At 35.6% G+C, this 21,122-nt stretch overlaps 1 long non-coding RNA gene across 4 annotated transcripts in view; it reads left to right on the top strand.

The window, feature by feature from the left end:
- The window catches only part of LOC131512680 (uncharacterized), a 93,346-nt gene that overhangs the window by 23,242 nt on the left and 48,982 nt on the right, over positions 1-21,122 (top strand). For all 4 annotated transcript variants that reach the window (XR_009262245.1, XR_009262243.1, XR_009262244.1 and 1 more), the window contains exon 2: positions 5,953-6,077. This is a non-coding gene — a long non-coding RNA (uncharacterized LOC131512680). The remainder of the gene's footprint in view (positions 1-5,952; positions 6,078-21,122) is intronic.

Raw genomic sequence — 21,122 nt, 5'->3', positions numbered from 1 at the left:
CAGTTTTATCCTTTCACACTTTGTTATTGATGTCAGAATTTACTCCTTTTTATATTGTACGTCTTCAATCAAATTTTTGTGGTTCTACTTATTCTTAATACTTTTAGCTTCAGAAACTCTTTCTTAAAACTCTCTTTGATTAGTTTCTACAACAACACTTTCCTGATTTTCTGACTTAGAAGTGTTATATATTTTATATAATTTGTTAAGTTGTTTAATATTTTGGATAGTACTTGGGAGGCAATAGGTGTGGCAAAAGCAAGGGAGTAGAAGAGTGATAAAAATCAAGTACTTTTAACCTTTAACCCGATCTAAAGATTCTTCACAGTCTGGCCTCTGTCTACATTTTCAACTTCATCTCTAAACCAGATTAACCTGACATTCCAAATTTCTCAACCAAGAGCCACTTAGCAATCACATCCTCAATAAAATCTTCCTAGAGTCTCTCTAGAAATTGTTATTCAACTTACTGGCCTCTCACAGCTCTTATTTGTATGTATTTATAGTTGAACGAATTGTGTTTATGTGCAATTATGTATAAAAAAATATCTCCCCCACTCTCATCATGCCATGAGCTTCTGAAAAGCAAGGAATATATCTAGTTATTGTGTACCCAGTAACTACTGATAAAAATAAGGTTTAAAAAATCAGCAAATGCATATTTAATAAACAAATGAAAGTTCAATCAATTAATACTCCCTGGGCTTCTTATTATTTTCCACAAAAGAACTATAATAATTCTTTTCCTCCTTAAAACTTCAAAATTGTTATATCGAACTAAGAAAACAAATTACAGAAATATTTTTATAAACAAAAAGTATATGCACAAAGTAGACCAATTTGAATGTTATGAGTCCACAGTTCTTCTGATGTTACAAATAGCCACACCCATGTATACAGGCACCTGCACAGAGACACAAATGAAACTAAATGCTAATTCTTACATTTCCCAATGTACAGAAAAGTATCAGTTTTGCTGATTTTGTAGCTCTACAACTGAATGCTATCAAAGAAGAGGTATTAACTTTGTTCAACATAGCTTTTTTTTTAATAAGATGGTTTATATTTATTTTTTAATTTGAGAGAGCGAGAGAGAGAGTCTAAAACAGGCCCCATGGTTGAGATCATGACCTGAGCTGAAATCAAGAGTTGGACACTCAACCAACTGAGCCACCCAGGTGCCTTCATTCAACATAGCTTTTTGAATTGTCTTAGACTACATTTTATAAATGAGATGCACAGCTGGAATGTGACTTGACCTCTGTTTCTGGCAAGCTTTCAGATGCCTCTACTCCAAGTAACATAAAGGAAGTTTTTGGTTTTTTTTAAGGAAGTTTTAATCTAAAAAGTTAATACAAAGGATAAGATTACTAAGATATTTTAAAATATGCGTCAAATTTTTCATCATTCATTGATTTTGCAGATGTCGCCTCGGTACTATTGCTCATGTTGCTGATGAAGCTATGCTATATAAAGCACAGCTCTGTCAAATTCGAGAGAGTTAGTAGAAAGATATTCTTTGTCAGAAGTTTAATTGACAAGTACATATTCCGTGAAAACTGTCTGATAACCTCCAGAATGTCATGCTGCTTTTGTAGGGTCTCAAAGAGAAACCATTATCAGGAAGGAAAACAAGAGTTCTTGTGATTTATTTTTGGTTGCTCTAAAGAATTATACAAATGCAGTAAAACTCTGAGAATTCTGCACATATTTATTGCTTCGTGTTTGAAGAGCTCTCACCAGAGACACCTTAGCGTAGATGTAAAACAACCCTCTGAATGAATGAGAGAAACTAGAAAGAGCTGTACTAAGTACATGCATATGTAAGACACAAATCTTCAGATTTTTCCCCCAAATATTGACAGTACTGATAACAATTGATAGTCTACAGAACTCTAAAAATAATCCATGTACAAGGCAATGGGACTGAAGGCAAGGTGATAGTAAAGAGTCAAACCCTCTGTTTAGCATAGCAAGGTTGCATATTTTTTATGTGTCAAGAGAAAATCTGGAAGATTCTGTATTTGTGACATTCTGCCAGAACCACACCAGGAAGGCTGCTCCAGGCTTCTGGTAACTCCAGAAGCAGAAGAATCTGCAGAACAGGAGGAATGGTGGAAGATGACAGATTAGACCTAAATGTCATCCCAGACCTCCACTTGATGCACAGGAGACCTGCAATCCTCTTGTGCAAAATAGTGGCTTTTAGACTCCTCTACCACCACCCTTTCTTCGGCCCCCTATTCCCTATCCCTGCCTCTCTCTAACTATGCTTTCCCCTGTTTATGTATCACACAGACATACCATCGAGCCGCTAGGCTAAACCAATCCAATGAGGAAAGGAGTCTAAAGCAAAGTATTTAAGTAGGCATTTACTCTCAGGGCTGTGCATGTACCTCCTTAAATTTTGATCACTAGGAACCTTACCTGTCCCATCTTAGCTCCAGATGTGAGGGAAGAGTATAATGGGGTATCTTAGTTCAGGATGCTATAACAAAGTACCATAGACTGGATGGCTTACAAACAACAGAAATTTATTTCTTGCAGTTCTTGGAAGCTAGGAAGTCTCAGATCAAAGTATTCACAGATGTGGTGCTAGTGTGTTTGTTTCCTGGTTTATGGATGGCTGTCTCCTCTCTTCTAATCCTCCCAGGGGAGGAAGGGAAGAGAGAGCTCTCTGGGCCCTCCTTTTTAAGGGATTAGTGATCCCATTCATGAGGGTTTTACCCTGATCACCTAGTGGCTTCCCAAAAGTCCACCTCCTAATAGTATCACATTGTGGATTAGGTGTCAACATAATGAATTTGTGGGAGACATACACATTCAGACTGTGGCATAAGGTACCTTTAGAATCCTCTCTGTATGCACTGCAGGAGTTTGACTAGCGTCAACAACTTATTGAAATTTATAGAACCTATTGCTAGATTTATAAAGTTATATATTGGTTCTTGTTGCCTTTCTGTCTTCAGCTTTGGCCTAAAATTCTAGGGAGCAGGAAAAATATCCTTTAACTTCTTGTTACCCATAGAACAACAAAGAGAGTTTACTTGGAGTTTTTCACTGTTATAAACAGTTTAATGAGTTGTCTTATACATGTGCTATTTTACTTCATTTAAATTATATCTGCATAATAAATTCCAGCAATGGGATTACTAGTCAGATGTTATAAACGTTTTTGGGACATGTTGCTTACGGCCAAGGTTCTTTTGAAAAGAATTTTACCAACTGTCACTGTAAATTTGTATGGTTGTGTTCACTTCTCCACAACCTGATGTACATATAAGTATTTTAATTGCTAATCCAATTGGCATAAGATGATTAGATTTTATTCTCAGCTCTTGAATATTTTTACCTCGTTGTGTCAATTGTTTTAGTTTTTGGCTTATTTTTATAGGACAGTTTTATTTTTTTATCTGGTTTGTGAGTTTGGATTATTTAAATTCATAGAAGAATGCTAGTATTTTAGTAAATTACCTAATTTTAACTAGACTCTTTGTTATTATTTTTTCTCTTCTTTTTTTCTTTGACATCTCCATTATAGTGGTCTTTCTTTTCAAAATATCTTCTGATTTCCCCCCCAACCCATTTATGCTGGGTTTGGTAAGTTGTATAAAGAAATAAAACTGGAAAATTAACTTATTTATTGATTTAAAAAAACTTCGGGGCGCCTGGGTGGCGCAGTCGGTTAAGCGTCCGACTTCAGCCAGGTCACGATCTCGCGGTCCGTGGGTTCGAGCCCCGCGTCAGGCTCTGGGCTGATAGCTCGGAGCCTGGAGCCTGTTTCCGATTCTGTGTCTCCCTCTCTCTCTGCCCCTCCCCCGTTCATGCTCTGTCTCTCTCTGTCCCAAAAATAAATTAAAAAAAAAAAAAAAAAAAAAAAAAAAAAACTTCATATTGACCAGTATCTCCATCATGCCAACATTTAAGATCATAAAGTTTTAATGTATATAAGATAATAAAAGAATATTAGCTAATATGAAGTTAAATGTTTTTGTATTTTATAAATTCCCTAAAATGAGATTTAATATTAATTAGTATTTCAATCAAAATCTATGCTTAATATTAACAAACTACAGACTTTAGTAAATTTAGGAAAAATTTAATATTGAATGTGAAAAATTTAATTCAAACTTACTGGACCTCTTTTCAAGGATTTTGCACTGATGATTATAGTTGTGTGTGTGTGATAATTTTAATTTTTAACTTTAACATTCTGCTTTTTTACATTTCTATATGGATATTTTAATTTGTTTTTGAGCAGTAGAAATACTTCAACCCAACTTTGGGAAGTAGTAATTATGAGCAAGTCTAAATCTTAGAATCTGATAGACAAAAGCAAAATAGATAGACATGAGTAAATATTTCAATAACATTGGTTTCCTAGAATTATGAACCACTTTACCATGATTTATACTTGTATGCAGAGAATTGGATGCATTGCTTACTGCCCGTCTCTAAGAGAAATATGTAATAAGATGGTCACATACCATCAAAGATGCAATTAGATACTTGGGAATATAATAATATGTTGTTTTAGAATAATTACTTAATAGCACTTCATAAAATGATGGGTTGTATTTTTACATTCTTTAAATTTAAGAGGTAAATTTTAAGTAATGAGTTTGAGATTTGATACTGGTACACTTGGTTAAAATCAATATTATAAATTTGTTCCTATTAATGTTACTAGTTTTCTATCTTGAAGGCAATGGAACAAACCAAAAATGAAGTGGCTAAGTCTTACAGATTTGACTAGCAGTAGTATTTATGTTTTGAAAGTTTTGCATGACCATGTGAATACTAACTCCAGTTAATCAGATTTTAAATTTATTTTGAATGATGCTAAATATGACCAAGTCAAAAGTCCATGTACTCATGGAACATGTCAAGCAAAACAATTAATTTTTTAACTGAAAGTGATGTCCATTGATTTCCTGACTGATCTAGACAAGCAGTAGAAAGATTGCCAATGAGTAACCCAAAGGCTTAAAATAAGTTACATTTATACAATCCTTATATCTTCCAAAGCATGTACAAGTACATTATTTTCTTTGCTTCTCTTATCAACTCTATGAATTAGGAAAGAGCAAAATTATTAGTTTCTTTTTTTTCCCATGAGATGTTGACCCCAGCTGACATAGCCAGCAATCTTATGGTATTCTACCCTTAGTCCCACAAAGAATGACATGTAGTATGCTACTAACTTATTCCATATTAAATGTTAACAATTTGATGTCCCATGCCTACTAGAAAAGGGCTTTCACATAACCCCTCAAATCTCAAAATATTTGTGATTGCCTTTCAGTTATTGGTAAACACTAGTTTTGCTCCCCAGGTAGAATAAATTTTGTCATAATATTGTAGAATAAATATGTCATATTGTCATATGACCATTCTCCTGAGTGTCATAATGAAACTTGCTCGCAATTCTCTAATTGATTCTCTAATTGTCTGGTAGATATTGATAAATGCTAATTACAAAAAGAACTAGCCAAATATCCTTATTTAGTTAGTATGCATTTCATAACACAGCTATTACAGTTTATATTCATACACACACACACACACACACATCTTTTCTTCTTCTTTGACTTCTAAACCTGTTTCACTTAAAAGTGGCTATGGGGGAGCACCTGGGTGGCTCATTTGGTTGAGCTTCAGTCTCGGTTTCAGCTCACGTAATGATCTCCTGGTTCGTGAAATCGAGACTCCCCACTGACAGCACAGGACCTGCTTGTGATTCTCTCTGTCCCTCTCTCTCTGCCCCTCTCCTGCTTGCTCTTTTTCTCTCTCTCAAAATAAATAAACTTGAAAAAAGTGGCTATCGGTAGCAGTGGAAGAGCTACAGCTGCATCAGTACATCAAAGTCAGCGTGTATTTTGTCCAAAAAAGTTTCAAGAGAATAAAAAAGAAATCATTTGTTTCTTTCTTTTTTTCTTTCTTTTTTTTAAGGATGAGCTAAGAAGAGCCAGTGAGATTAAAGTAGACTGTGAGCCTTTGGCGGACTTGTCACAAGAACAGGAACTTGAGGAGGCAGAGTGGTGATGAAAACCGATCATTTGATCTATCACAATATGGTGAGCATTCTCAGATTCAAATCATGACGAAAAATAAGTTGTAAGTTAGGGAGAATATGAAGAAAACAATGTGGCAAATCAAGGAACTAAAAGCAGAAGTGGCAGTGGGGGGATGAAAGTCGTGAGTACTGTTTCCAGAAAAAGCCACCACCGTTGACTAATTGGTTCACTAGTGGCCAGGAGTGTTTAAAGGTGAGGGGAGAATAGGTCTAAGAACCTGCTGGAAGAAGATAAGGTAGAAACTTAGAAATGTTGCTAACAAAACACTTGAATAAGTGAACATGAATCAAAGAAAAAGTGAATTAAGAGAAATGCTTCTAGAAAATGAAAATGGACATTAAATACTATACTGAAAGAAAACCTGCAAAATTTCAGATTTAGCAAAGAATTTTAATAATCATCAAGACTTGGAAAATTCAATTTTTCATTTTTATTATTTGGAGGGATTATAATTATCTCTAATAGAATGACAAATCATTTTTAGCTCTTATCTCTCCATGTTTCTGAGGCTATTTGACATAATAGTCAAAGTAAAGTATCATTTTAATCACAGTCACTGCTTATCTTGTTCAGGCTGCTTACTGCCCAGTGTGAAGGGGCCATTCATAGATTACCCATGCAGGACACAATCTGCACAACCCTTATACATGCCTCTGATTCTAAGTGTAAACAAGAAATCAAACTACATAATAAATGGTGGGATCCTGGGAAGAGCAAAGGATTAAGAGCCATAACTTCCTAGTTCAGGTTATATACTCCTACCTGGATGACATTCTTCAAATCAGTCAACCTCTCTGAATCACAGTGTGCTTATTAGCAAAGCAATGATAATAATATTTACTTTCCAAACCTTATACAGTTGTCTGAGTTCATCAAAAAATGTTTCATAAAACATCAAGTTTTATAGAAATGCATATTATTATTTAGGATAGTAATGTAATCATAAGATAACTCTGTTGCCATGTATATGAATTTTAATAGTTATTAGGAGACAGCCTGGCATACTGTATCATGTCAGCTACAGTTCCAAAGCTAGAAGTAGTTGTTTAATAAATGAACTATTTTGTGTGTGTGTGTGAAATGGATACCCAAAATGTTACCATCTGTGAAAAATACTTCTAAGTTTAATTTTTTTAAATTTTTTTCAATATATGAAATTTATTGTCAAATTGGTTTTCATACAACACCCAGTGCTCATCCCAAAAGGTGCCCTCCTCAATACCCATCACCCACCCTCCCCTCCCTCCCACCCCCCATCAGCCCTCAATTTGTTCTCAATTTTTAAGAGTCTCTTATGCTTTGGCTCTCTCCCACTCTAACCTCTTTTTTTTTTCCTTCCCCTCCCCCATGGGTTTCTGTTAGGTTTAAATTTTTTTTAACGAGAGAGAGACAGACAGAGCCTCAGTGGGGGAGGGGCAGAGAGGGAGACACAGAATCTGAAGCAGGCTCCAGGCTCTGAGCTGTCAGCACAGATCCTGATGTGGGGCTTGAACTCACGAACAACGAGATCATGACCTGAGCCAAAGTCAGATGCTTAACCAACTGAGTCATCCAGGCTCCCCATAAATACTTTTAAGTTTGTACTAATTTGTAATTCTCTATATTAGACTTAGAAATCCTGGTGGTCCCCATTCTCCTTACTATTCTTTTTAAAAGGCTTTTATTTTCCCAGTGCATTGATTCACAGTTATGATAGAGAGTATCAACAATTTATAAGCTGTAGTGGATTGCCAGTTTGAGTTTCAGAGAAGTAACATAGAGAGCAGAGGTGTTCTGTTGCAAAAGCCTCTTGCCATGCAGTCTATTTTCCAGATGGTGGAATGCTCTAGGAATCTCAGCCCTCTTCCCTTCTTTATCCACATTCATATTGTCTCAACTGTTCCCATGGCTGAAAAATTTTTCAATGTTTTCCGATTATAGTCCCAGTCCTGAATTTCCCATGACCTCTAGACTTAGCTATCACATGACTCTGCACCATCCTTGTGTGTCCAACCTACATCTCCAGATCACCAGATCAACCTCTCAGTCTACCTAATTTGTTTCTCCCCAAATTTTCCCTATTTTTCTTATAGTGCTACTAAACCCTTGGTTGCTTAAGTCAAAAATATGGATGTCATTCTTGACCCCTCCCTTTCCTTCTCATCCTCATCTAGTCCATCAGCAAAAGTCCTATTGATTCTGCTGTAATATATATACTTTATCATGTCCTGTAAAATGCTATATGATCAGATCCCTGGCCATTATTTTAAGCTCACTCATCTATGTAAAACAGGCCTTTTTACTTGTTACTCTTCATAGCTCAAAGCCCTCTTGGAAATTATATTTCTACTTATGTGTTTATTTATTGTCTGTCTCCCCTGTTAGGAAAGGACTTGTCCAGTTTTATTCACAGATCGATACCTACAATGCTGCCTATCACAATACTTGTGAATGAATGAATTCATAACCATAGTATGAATCCATCAGTGGAAACGGGCTGGGAATCCATGGGAATCAGACTAATAGCTACACATGATCATCAGTGTGCTAGATGTTCTTCCATAAATGCATTCTTTGTTAACGAAATACATTCTTGGCATTCCTTTTGAATACAGAGAGCCAAAAATATCGTATTGATTCAAAGAAATAATTCTACCTATTTTCAACTCAAGTTAATTCTGTAAGAATGGAAGCTCTAAAAACTAATAAAGGGAAAGTCATTTTTGTTTTTGTTTGAACTCTTCATCTCTCAAACTTCCTTCCCTACATCCTGAATGTTTATACTTAGGAATTCATTTCATCTTTCCTCCCATAGTCAAACATGATGTTCAGACTTGATGATGGCGATCATAAGAAGTAATATTATGCCAAATCCTTTCAAATTGTGCAATAGCTAAGGCACATAAAAATGTGCCATGGTGGTAAATCTGTTTTTCTACTCTTCAAATGTCTTATTTGCCCTAACAACTTTTCAGACAATACCCTTAATCGATTAACTTTGCAGTGTCATTTACATATCTCTTACCAGAAAAGTAATGTCTGCTTCAGATCCTAAAATTGCATTTGATATCTTTAAATGATCCCAGATAATAACCCTCAGAGTTCTCTGGACCTGACTGATAATGAATTTTATAGTCCACTATAGTGTTCATTTGCTCGGGCTTGCAATAAATTAACTACCAGGAGATGTATGAAATGTGCTGTTGTAAAATCTCTGGTTTTTCTCTCTTGAATTTATTTGAATAATTACTGAAGTATGTCTCTTTTTTTTCAGGTCAAATTTAAACTTCTAATCATGGAGTTTATACCTCCTCCCATATTCTATATGTTGGTTGAAGTTACCTTCTTTTATCTACTCTCTCAAGCCAGAAGATTCATTTCTTAATGCCCAGCTTTCCTTCATTTCATATATCAGCTGGGTTACCAAATCCTCTCAGTTCTGCTTACAAAATATCTCTGGCACCTACTCCTTTTTGTCTTGAACTGTGACCTCTTTGAAAGATTGACCCATTCTAGCCTCACAGAGATGTATTGACCTGGTTTCTGACTGTACCACACCTTCCCCGTAAAACCAGAGTTAGCTCAGGGTCATGTCCCAAAGCCTTCTCCCTGCAAGGCAGTAAGATTTGGCAATGGTGGGTTGCAGAGATTCTACTTTGAGGTAGGAGATTCTACAAAAAGAGTGTTAAGAGGTGGTATCAGACAGGTAGGGCTTCAGATCCTGTCTCTGCCTCTACCAGTGGTATCATCTTGGGCAAGTTCACCTCTCTGGAACTTAATTTAACCATATGTGACTTTGAGACAGTAGTGCACACTTCATAGGGTTGTTGTGAAAACTACATAAGGTCGTGTTACTTAAAGATATTTCCTGACGTGTGTTGGATGCTCACCGGATGGTAGTTCTCTTACTGCATTTTCCTGCCACTCTGGGCACCATCGTATGTTACCCACAACACACTTGCAGAAACCCTGCATTGTTTCCTAGGCCTCTTGTACTGATCTCTTTTGAGTAGCAAGGATTTCCTTTTTTTCTCAACAAAGATAATGGGACCTAATGAGACCCTATTCTGTCTCAGGGAACCTGTTTCATTCTATGCTTCTGAAAATCCTCATTCTAGAATAGCTGGAAACTATTTCCCTTCATGCTGTCTTCTTGTTTTGATATATACATCAATGACTCTTTTTAGATGAGAAACAAAAGTACAGATTTTTTAGCCTTCTCTATCCTACTCTTGCACATTTTTCCAAACTCAGTTCTGACGCTCACTCTTTTTCACTGTTTGGCTTTCTCATAAAGTTCATCTTTTTTCATTCCTTTGTGCCCGCATGACCAGTCTCTCCGATTAGAATGCCCATCCTCACTTGTGCTTATATGTTTGGCTAATGCCTGATAGTTTCTGCTAAAGTCCTTTAGAAAACTTTGTCAGCCATGGCCTCATCTCAGTCAATTTTTCTCAGCTTAGTATTCCCCTTGAACTTTCGTATGTCTCTGTAAGTATGCATCTTGTCATATTTGTGCTGTTTATGTACGATTTGTCTTCCCCACTATCAAATAAACTGTTTGAAGAGAGGTAGTACCACAGCACCTACAATATGCTTAAAGGTCCATAAATAATTACTGGCTAATGGAAGGTGTTATTATCATTTTTCCTATTGCCCTTACCTATTTAAAAATTTCTTTCCAAGATTTTATTTGTCAAACTGTACTACCATTTTGTACCCTATGTCATAAACAAATATGATTTTTATGTAAATCTATTTTCATGTACTCCTGAACATCAAGATTTAAAAATCTAGATAAATACTTTAGTATGTGTGCTTTTCTCATTTGTATGAAAATAACATTCTGCAATTGAGACTTTAAGTTGAAATATTTCAAAGCCTTTTTCAAACAAAATATCAAATCTTTAGAAAAATTAATTCTACTTTAGTCAATTTATTAGATAGAGAAATTGGAAAACAATGGAGCATAATTTCATCAGCCTTCAAAATAAGCACTCTCCTTTTTCTTCCCAAATTTATTTTATATTACAAAATGGTGCACCAAAGTATATTTACCGTGATAGCCCTGAGAGAAACTCCTTACTTGAAAAAGGATGAGGAGATATGGGAATAACCAGCGTCCAGCTATTATACACATTTAACCTCAAGACAGCCAGGCCATAAGAAATCACACTCATCCAGAATCTGTATCCTTCTCTCCTGGGATAACTTAATGAAATTCTATGGTTCTCTGCATGGAGTCTTCACCACTAAGGGGAAGGTCAGAGAGAGCAGAGCATTTGAACATATAGCCGGTAAGCCTACTCTATGGTAGATCTAGACCAGATCTAGAAGGCTTGAAGATTTCTCTAATTTTATCTGAGGAGGGGGAGGGTAATTGTACTGTCTCTTTCTATATATGTACTGTCTCTTTCCGTATATGTGATATATTATTTACATTATTTTAAGATCTTTTCATAAATTTTGTCCCATCTCTTGAGAAATTTGGAAGGTAATCTATATCTCTACAGTCTTTGGTCTTGTGTATGAGAATTTTCAAGTACCTACTTTGTAAAATAGCTGACAGTGGGGAACTTGTACTTCTTGACAGAACATGAGTGGGGAGTGTCATTCAAGTTTGATTAGTTAAGCATTAAAAAATATTAGTCTCATGCCTGGGGAAAGGTAAGAATATCTTTAGCCCCTTTTCATTACTTTAAAAGGAATTTTCTAACAAATTCAGTTTAAATACAATGTCTGTAACAATGGGGAATGGAAAATTGAAACCTATAGATAATCCAAAATTTTATTTTAAAGAGCACATTAAACCTTTGTCCCCAATGAGTTTCTTAACACTTAACATTGCTCGGAGTTGAGAATTAATTTGTGTGGATTCTGCCTCTTTATTTGACACCTTACCCACAGAGGAGGGGTTGATCAATAGTAAATTAGGCACTCAATACAGAGTAGCCAGAAAAGATTGTAATCAGAAACAAAAGGACTTGAATCAATGACAAAATTCATATCTAGCCCTTGAAAATTTAAAATAAAATAAATCTTCATTTTGGTTTTATTATAACAATGGACATTCTAAGAACTAAATGCAAAACATTTTGAGTGTGTGAATTTTCTGGAAAGGATCATCTCTTATCATTAATATCTTTGATCCAACTTTCTGGATCAAAGAGTAAAATAACTATTTCATATTGTCTCGAGTCCATTCCTTCCTAAACAACAAAACAGAGAAAAAGAAAACGTGTTTTTTTTCAAGTGCTTTTTATCAACAGAAAATCATTTGTAGATGTGGTCCCATTTCAAAGGTAGATAAGTAATAGTTTTTATTTGTGGTGCCAAGCCAGCATGCAAACAAACAAACAAACAAACAAAAAAACAAACAATAAGATCTGTCCTGAGGTTATGTTTGGTTCTCCCGTTCCTTTGAAAAGACTGACCACCCAGCCAGCCAGTACAGTCCAGCAAACCCAGCAGCAACCACTGACAACTTCCTCCACAGGCTCACCAGCACTTCCTTCTGCCTATTTCACGACTTCGGTTTTGTCTCCAAACTCTAATAGTTTGGTTGTGTGACTTCGTGAGAATTATCCACTAATTTCTAAAGGGATATTCATTTTTTATTTACAATCATTTGAGGATAAGTAACATTCTTTATTTGTATGTAACATGCAGAATCTGAAAGCCAGCACTGAAATTATCAAACGAAGCCTAAGTAATTTGTTGGATATGCCTAAACAAATAGGCAGGCACCTGGGTGGCTCAGTCGCTTAAGTATCCAATTCTTGATTTCTGCTCAGGATACGATCCTCTGGATCATGAAATAGAGGCTGCGTGGGGCTCTGCACTAGCAGCACAGAACTTGCTTGGGATTCTCTCTCTCCCTCTTGATCTGCCCCTCCCCTGCTTGCTCTCTATCTCTCTCTCTCTCAAAATAAATTAGCATTAAAAAAATTGTTTAACCCCCAAGTCATCGTTAGTCTAATATATATGATGGTATTCCTCTAATTTAAGCAAAACTTAACTTTTAGTCTTATTTGCAAAATAAATGGAGTCATATTATAAATATAAAAATGAATTTTTTATTTTGAAAATAACTTGGCAGAGCATATAAAAAATTCTCCCTGAGCATTTAAATATTTAATGTAGACATAATTTTTGTAGTGTATTTGTTATCCTAGAATATAATTCTAGAGGGATTGTAATCCCCTTGAAGTGATGTGCAAAACTGTATGTCCTTGCATATATTATTTTTGGAGAAAAGATAAAATAGCTTTCCTCATAACCATGGCATAGAGTAAAATCTATTTATTATGTGTTAATTCTTCTGTGTGTGTGTGTGTGTGTGTGTGTGTGTGTGTGTTTAAATACTAAAATATACCCATGTGTATGGACTCACTGAAGTGTATGAAGAATAGCAAAGAGTCCACCAACATATGCACATAGATATATTTTCAGAACAGCAGGACTCTTCTTGGTCATAACATAAATGATATGTGTTATAATGGTGCAATTTTATTATTCATTAGCTCATTTTATTACTCTCTGGTTTGTCATCATAAATATATTAATTTCTCATGATTTATCTTGGGTATGGAAAATTTTTCTTTATCGAGAAACCAAATACCTTGAAACTAATAGAAGCACAATAGATTTAAGAGGATCAATTTAATGAAAACACAGTGAGTGATACCTCACTAAATTTTGGTTGCTTTATTTTTTTAAATACAAAAAAATATTTTGGATTTTTAACAAGTGACCATGCAGTAGAGAGCTGGAAAGGTGAGCACCGATGTTATATTGCCACCTATGTCTTGAATTAGGAGACTGATGGACTTGCTCCAGACAATTCAGGTTGTGTAAAAAAGTTTTTGGGTAAAAACTGGTGTCACTTCACAAAAATGCTTTTCCCTGGTTGTTTTTCTAATCAATGTATATGGCACATTTGAAGTAGAAATGGATTTTAAATAAATATTATGCATACATTTGAGATACAGTTTCATAAAAGAAAGACTGTGTCCTATTCAGTACAGCATTCTCTGTGTCTGACATTCAATCAATAATTGAATGAAGAAACAATCAATCCATTGGACAGTATATACAATAAATCCATAGTTATCCTGCTGTTTCCTGCAAGTTGTTGGCACATTGTGTGACCTCAGGAATAACTCTTTAGATGTTCTTATATATATGAGAGGAATTTTCTGTTATGATGGATAAGCATGATACAGAAAAGTGATAACCTAGTTGTGGTGCACAAACATTTTGACCTATAAAGTATAATAGTGATAAAAATATTAGTAGCTAAGTTTTATAGGGTCCTTGTCCCTTAAAGGATATTAAGAAAAATTATATAAACAAGACAAGAGAGAATGCTTTTAATATCTAACAGGCACACTCCAAATTATTTAATAATCTAGAGAATATGCTTTGTTAAATTCACTGTTGCTGAGGAAAAGTCCAGACTTAGTTACATGTTACTTTGCAGATATTTTTCTAACACAGAAATAATTTCTGTCCAGGAACAAAATAAACCCAACTGTCATAGATTATTACTCCATAGAACATTAATCAGTATTAAATCTTACCTAGATCTTGTACTAATAATGTTTCAAAATGACTATAAATACCCAGATCCTCAAGATGCTATGGGTCAGCCTTGCCATCTGATTGGCTTATCCATTAATTAGCACACTGAATAAAATCTTTGACAAATATTTAACATATATTTGTAAATGAGTCATGTTGTTAACTTTTTGAAAATTATACTTACACTATGTAGGGATGATTGTATTCTTCATAACCACATGAGCAACGTACTAAAATCATCTCCTTGTACTGTTGTTATTATTAACAGTGATTGGTACTGCTGTCATCCCTGTGAGGAAACTGAGAATTAGCGAGACTAAGTGACTTGCCCAAGGTCACACAGTCAGTAAGGATTACAGACTCTAATCTCATAAGCCTGTCCTTTTTTTTTTTTTAATGTTTATTTATTTATTTTGAGAGAGAGAATGTGTGTGTGTTGGGGGGGGGGGGGGGGGGGACTCGGTAGCTGAGATCATGACCTGAGCCAAAATCAAGAGTCAGCCACTTAACTGACTGAGCCACTCAGGTGCCCCCTCAAGGCAAAAACTTTTGTCTCTTTTGCAGAATCAAGGCAAACCTTTTTCTTTTTTTTTTTTAATCTTTTTTTAAATTTTTTTTTAACGTTTATTTATTTTTGAGACAGAGAGAGACAGAGCATGAATGGGGGAGGGTCAGAGAGAGGGAGACACAGAATCCGAAACAGGCTCCAGGCTCCGAGCTGTCAGCACAGAGCCCTCCACGCTGGGCTTGAACTCACGGACCGTGAGATCATGACCTGAGCCGAAGTCGGCCGCTCAACCGACTGAGCCACCCAGGCGCTCCAAGGCAAACCTTTTTCAAATCACCCCAGGGTTTCACATTTGACATTATCAAGAATTGATATTACAGCAAAATAATGATATTTGAAAGTTATATTTGAGATCTTTGAAAATTTTATCAAGAGTCCCAGGAATAAAAAGCCTTTAGATGTTGGATGAATACAGAAAATATTTGCAAAGTTTTATTTTCTTTGCTGTTTTGTTTTTGTCTTCAAACTGGCAAACTTCAGACTTGTGTGACAGGGTTTAAGTGTCTTGAAATCACCATTCTCTTACCTGAACATTCTTCTTTAGGATGTGAGAGTCTGAATCAACAACACTTTTTCTTTAGCTGTTAAGGAAAGGCCATGTATGAGAGATTTTTGCATCTTTAGACTTTTTTTAGTTGCAAAGATAACAGTTTATCTTTGTCTGCAGTGTTCTTTATCCTGGCTGTAAACTGTTTGGAAAATTGTCATTGTTTCCACTGGTAAACTCTGCTTCTTTGAGAGTTATATTTAGATCAAAGCATATAGAGTGAATAGGGCTCTGCCTCTCTTAGGTGTCTAGAATGTTCTCAAACTGCAACAAGGAAAAAATAAAAATAAAAGCCTTAACTGTTTGCCCTGAGCCTACTACATCAAAACACCCTAATCTACCTGTTAAAATAAAAGTATATTTCTTGGCCTCCTTCCTGACCTACTGGATCAGAACCTCTGAGCTGGGATCAAGAAGATAGTATTTCAACAAACAATGCAGATAACCCCTGCACTCTATAAAGCATTAAAAATAAATCCTCTGTATATTGTTATAAAGCTTGCACTTATACACAGATTCTTATCTTTTTAATCAGAAAAAAAATCTACCTACATTTAAAAAAAATTTCTTAATGTTTATTTATTTAGAGAGAGAGAGACAGAGTGCAAATGGGGGAGGGGCAGAGAAAGAGGGAGACACAGAATCTGAAGCAGGTTCCAGGCTCTGAGCTGTCGTCACGGGGCTCGAACTCACAAGTGGTGAGATCATGACCTGAGCCAAAGTCAGATGCTCAACCAAATGAGCCACCCAGGCACCCCTACTTACATTTTAAATAAGTAGTTTAGGAATCAGAGTTCACATGCTAAATTCTGATGAAAGGAAAGTTATTTTGTTCCATTTTTGAAAAATATATAGATTGGCTGCTAAACTCAGGAGGATATTTTGTTTTATATATGGCAAGTAACTACTTAGTAGGACGAATATCCTCTAACAAATTAGCTAATCATGTTCCTAATTCAGTGATTTTATTTCTGGGACAGAGATGGTGTATTTGGATGTAAAACCCAAAGTAGGAGTCCTCTAATCAGTAAACTCCATGTGATAAATGATTGAATTCCTAAATTAGAACTGTAAGATGTTGTGTGTGAGTGTGTGTAAACAGATGTATACATATACATACACACATAAGGTAAGCATAATACTTATGTGTATGTATACACATATGCGTGCATGCACACACACACACACACACACACACACACATACATTGGTACTCTACCACATAAGCAGATACAGTGCTTTCCCTACTTAAAGAATCTCTCTCTGCCAAATTTATACAGTTATGCAGTATTTGATATCTATTTCAAATAGTTTAGAAGTCAATAGACCACGCATATTAAGCAATTAGCAATGTTTTGGTTATTTTTCAATTTTCTGTTCTTCCTTTCAGAACTGATTCAAAAAGACTATCGTTTCCCAGTTCTTAAGTTGAAACCAAATTCCTTCCTACCATGAACTTCATCTATGACTAGATCATACATTCTCCTAAAGAGAGATCCAAATTAGAAGTAAATTGAACCATTAGTGGGACCCATTTGATTCCCCATGAATAAGTCTTTCCCAGAGCACTTGTTACCTAGTCTGTATTCTCTGGGAATGAGCCTTCTAACGCAAATGAGAAACATTCCTCAGGGCACTTTCAGACCTTTGCGTTAGTTGTAGCACACCAGTGTGAAGGATCCTAGCTTGATAATTTTATGGGCACAAGCACTAAACCCAAACCAACACCTTCACTGCTTGTTCTGATTATTCTCCAGATTCTAGCCAGCAGAAAAGTAAATATCATTGATTTCCCCTTACTATCAGCAAAGCAGGTCAACACCTATTTTATTGTCTGTGGGTCGATATACTGCCCCTTTGGTCAGATGGGTTCCATACTAGCGCTTAGCTTCTTTTGGAAGTCTTTGTGGTTCTGTGCAACCAACTCACAACTTTAGGAAGAACGCAGTAATTCCATTATTACCACAGAAAACTAAGATTCTGAATTAACTCAATGTCCTCATAAAAGTACTGTTAGCAAAAAGATTGTCTCTCCCATTGACGTGATTGTTTTTAATATGGAGAAGACCATTTCCTCTTTTAGTTTTTATTTTTTGTGCTGAGTCACACAACAGTGTGTCCTAGTAAATAATAATTCTCTGAAGATTTTATTTGTTTTCCATAGTGAGCCATATAACTATTTGGAAACATTTTGGTATCCACAAGGGGTTTGTTTTGTTCAAACAAAACGAAAGAACAAAAGAACGAGTCATTTGCGTTGGATAATAGAAATATTCAGTAAATGCTGAATTAAGGTGAAGCTACAGAATTCCTTAATACTTTAAATTTAACCTGTTTGCAACTTATTAAGGACTGATATTCATCGATATGTTAATATAGCCCATCGAATTATAATTCCAAGCTATATTTGCAATGCCCCCATCTCTGAGAACCTGACAGCACTATACGCAAGTAATTTGCGATCCTTTTGGGACTCCAGTATTTCCTCATTCCTATCCTTAGCTCTATAATTATAAATTAATGATGATGACTTTTAACTTTGAATTATTAATACAGTATCATTACAACAAAATGATACTTTGTAGATTATAGGGAAAGCATTTCATACAATTAAAATCAATGCATTAAGTAGCACCTTTTTATGCTATTTTTATGCTATCTCATTCTTTTTTATTTCAAGTATAATTAACATACAGTGTTATATTACTTTCAGTGTACAATAGAGTGATTCAGCAATTCTATATATTTCTCACCAAGGGAAGTGTATTCTTAAACCCCTTTATCTGCTTCACCCATCCCCCACCTACCTTCCCTCTGGCAACTACCAGTTTTTCCTCTGTATTTAAGAGTCATTTTTTTGTTTGTCTCTTTTTTCCCCTTGTTTTTTTTTTTCCTTAAATTTCACATATGAGTGAAATCATATTGTATTTGTCTTTCTCTGACCAACTTATTTCACTTAGCATTATGCCCTCTAGGTCCATGCATGTTGTCTCAAATGATAAGATTTTATTCTTTTTTATGCCTGAGTAATATTTCTGGAGGTATGCATATGTGTGTATGTATATATACATACATTTCTTTTATTTATTCATCTAATGATGGACACCTGGCTTGCTTCCATACCTTTGCTATTGTAAATATTGCTGTAATAAACATGGGGTGCATGTATCTTTTTGAATTAGTGTTTTTGTTTTCTTTGGGTAAATAGTAAGGGAATTACTGAATCAGATGGCATTTCTATTTTTAATTTTTTGAGGAACCTCCTTGCTGTTTTCCACAGTGGCTGCACCAGTTTGCATTCCTACCAATAGTGCATGAGGGTTCCTTTTTCTCCACATCCTCACCAACACTTGATATTTCTTATGTTTTTTTATTTTGGCCTTTTTTTTTTAGTTGCAATATCAGAATCCAATCAAACTAGCCCCTGTTAATAAAGTATTTGTTAATAAAAAGAATTTGACTCACATAACTGAATAGGCCATGAGTTTAAAGTCGCACACAATGTCACAAGGGCTTAGTGTTTCTCCATATTCTCAGCTCTTCTTTCCTCTGATAGCTTCATTATCAAGCCTTCATTATCTTTATAGAAATAGGCACAACTCCAAGCTTTATATTTTACTAGCCTAGCAATACCAACAGAACAGAAAACCTTTTTTTCCAAAAGGTCCAGCAAAACTCCTGATATTGAGCATCATTGCAATATTTTGATTATCCAACCTGAGGCATGTTCACAGTGTAAAAGCTAAGAGTACATGGCCAACCTCTCCTGAATCACAGGGAAAAGGAGTAAAGAGGAATGGTTCCCTAAGGAAAATCAGTTGTTCTTCCTGGGAATGAAGATAATGAATTCTTCATAGGGAAAAACAAGAAGTATTCTCCATAATCTCTAGAAATAGATCCAGGGGGAGACACTTGACAGGAGAGGGCATGGAAGCTCTGTAGCCTTGTGCTATGTATCCAGCTGACTGTTCCTGAGTCACAGTCTTCTGATAGTAAACCAATGATCTAAAATATGGCTACCCACACCTTTCTGCAGGAGAATTTCTTCATGATGAAAGGAAGAACCCAGATTCACCGTATGGTGTACTCATTCAAAGGCACTTTAATGATGGAAATATTGGGACACCTGGGTGGCACAGTCGGTTGGGCATCTGACTCTTGATCCCAGCTCAGGTCATGATCTCACAGTTCATGAGTTCAAGCCCCGCATCGGGCTCTGTGCTGATGTCATGGAGCCTACTTGGAATTCTGTCTCTCCCTCTCTCTGCCTTTCCCCTGCTTGTGCCTTCTCTCTCTCTCTTTCTCTCTCTCTCAAAATAAATAAATACACTTAAAAATAATTTTTAAGATGAAAAGATTGTGCCAGGTGAAATAGCCATCAGTTTGTAAAAGAGGGAAGTAGATCAGGCAATGGCTGCCAGTGCTCTGAAGAATAAACTCTTGATTGATGGCTTTCCAAGAAATCAAAACAACCTTCAGGTTGGAACAAGACCATGGATAGGAAGGCAAATGTATTTTTCGTTCTGATTTCTGACTATAATAATGAGACCTGTATTCAACGATGTCTTGAAAGGGGAAAGAGTAAAGTAGGAGTGATAACAACAGAATGAAATGGGGAGAGTCAAGGAAATAGATGCTTCTAAATCTGTTGACAAAGTTTTGATGACGTTGTGATTTTTGACAAAGAAGCTAACTCTAAACCTGAAAGCATTCTCGAAATCATGCTTAAATATTGCCTTGATAACTGCTGTTACAACCCGTGTTTAAGGCAATTTTAACCTTTCATAATTACATCTCAGTTTATGGCTGAAGTATGTAGTAAGACAAGTTAAATTTTTTATCTTCAATTTTTTTTCGGTCATAAGAATAGACAGTGAATTAGGATCTAATATTCAACTTAGTTATGGTGCTCACAAAACAAAGAAAGATATCAGCTAGTTCTCTGTTTTTATTCAAAAAGCCTATCCCTTTTATACTTTGTGCCTTCTGTGAGCAAAACTTTTTAGTGTGTGTGTACATCCCTTTAGTAATTACAACATGTTAGGACTAGGGATTCCCCACTTCCTCATTTTCTTGTCGTTTTTACATTTCCAACTTGTTAAGTGAATTTTTGGACCAAACTCCAAAGGAACACTTTGTAGCCAGTTCTTGCAACATGTGTTTGGTAAACAAGCTTATAAAATGAATTTTTAGAAGTGTTTCAGTATTTATAACCATTTTCTATAGAAAGGTGAGAAAACTTAGGCTGGTTTTATTACAACTTATACAAAGTTGTGTGACAGGGGATCTTCTTTGCTTCCAGGGATTGGGATGGGGTCACTGGGGGTTCAGAGAGCCTGGGAGGATGGTCAGCTTTATTCTGACATAA

This window comes from Neofelis nebulosa, chromosome 5 (genome assembly GCF_028018385.1).
Source record: "Neofelis nebulosa isolate mNeoNeb1 chromosome 5, mNeoNeb1.pri, whole genome shotgun sequence".
Classification (NCBI taxonomy): Eukaryota; Metazoa; Chordata; class Mammalia; order Carnivora; family Felidae; genus Neofelis; species Neofelis nebulosa.
Note: the sequence above shows the minus strand (reverse complement) of the source record. Positions and strands in the feature narration are given on the sequence as shown.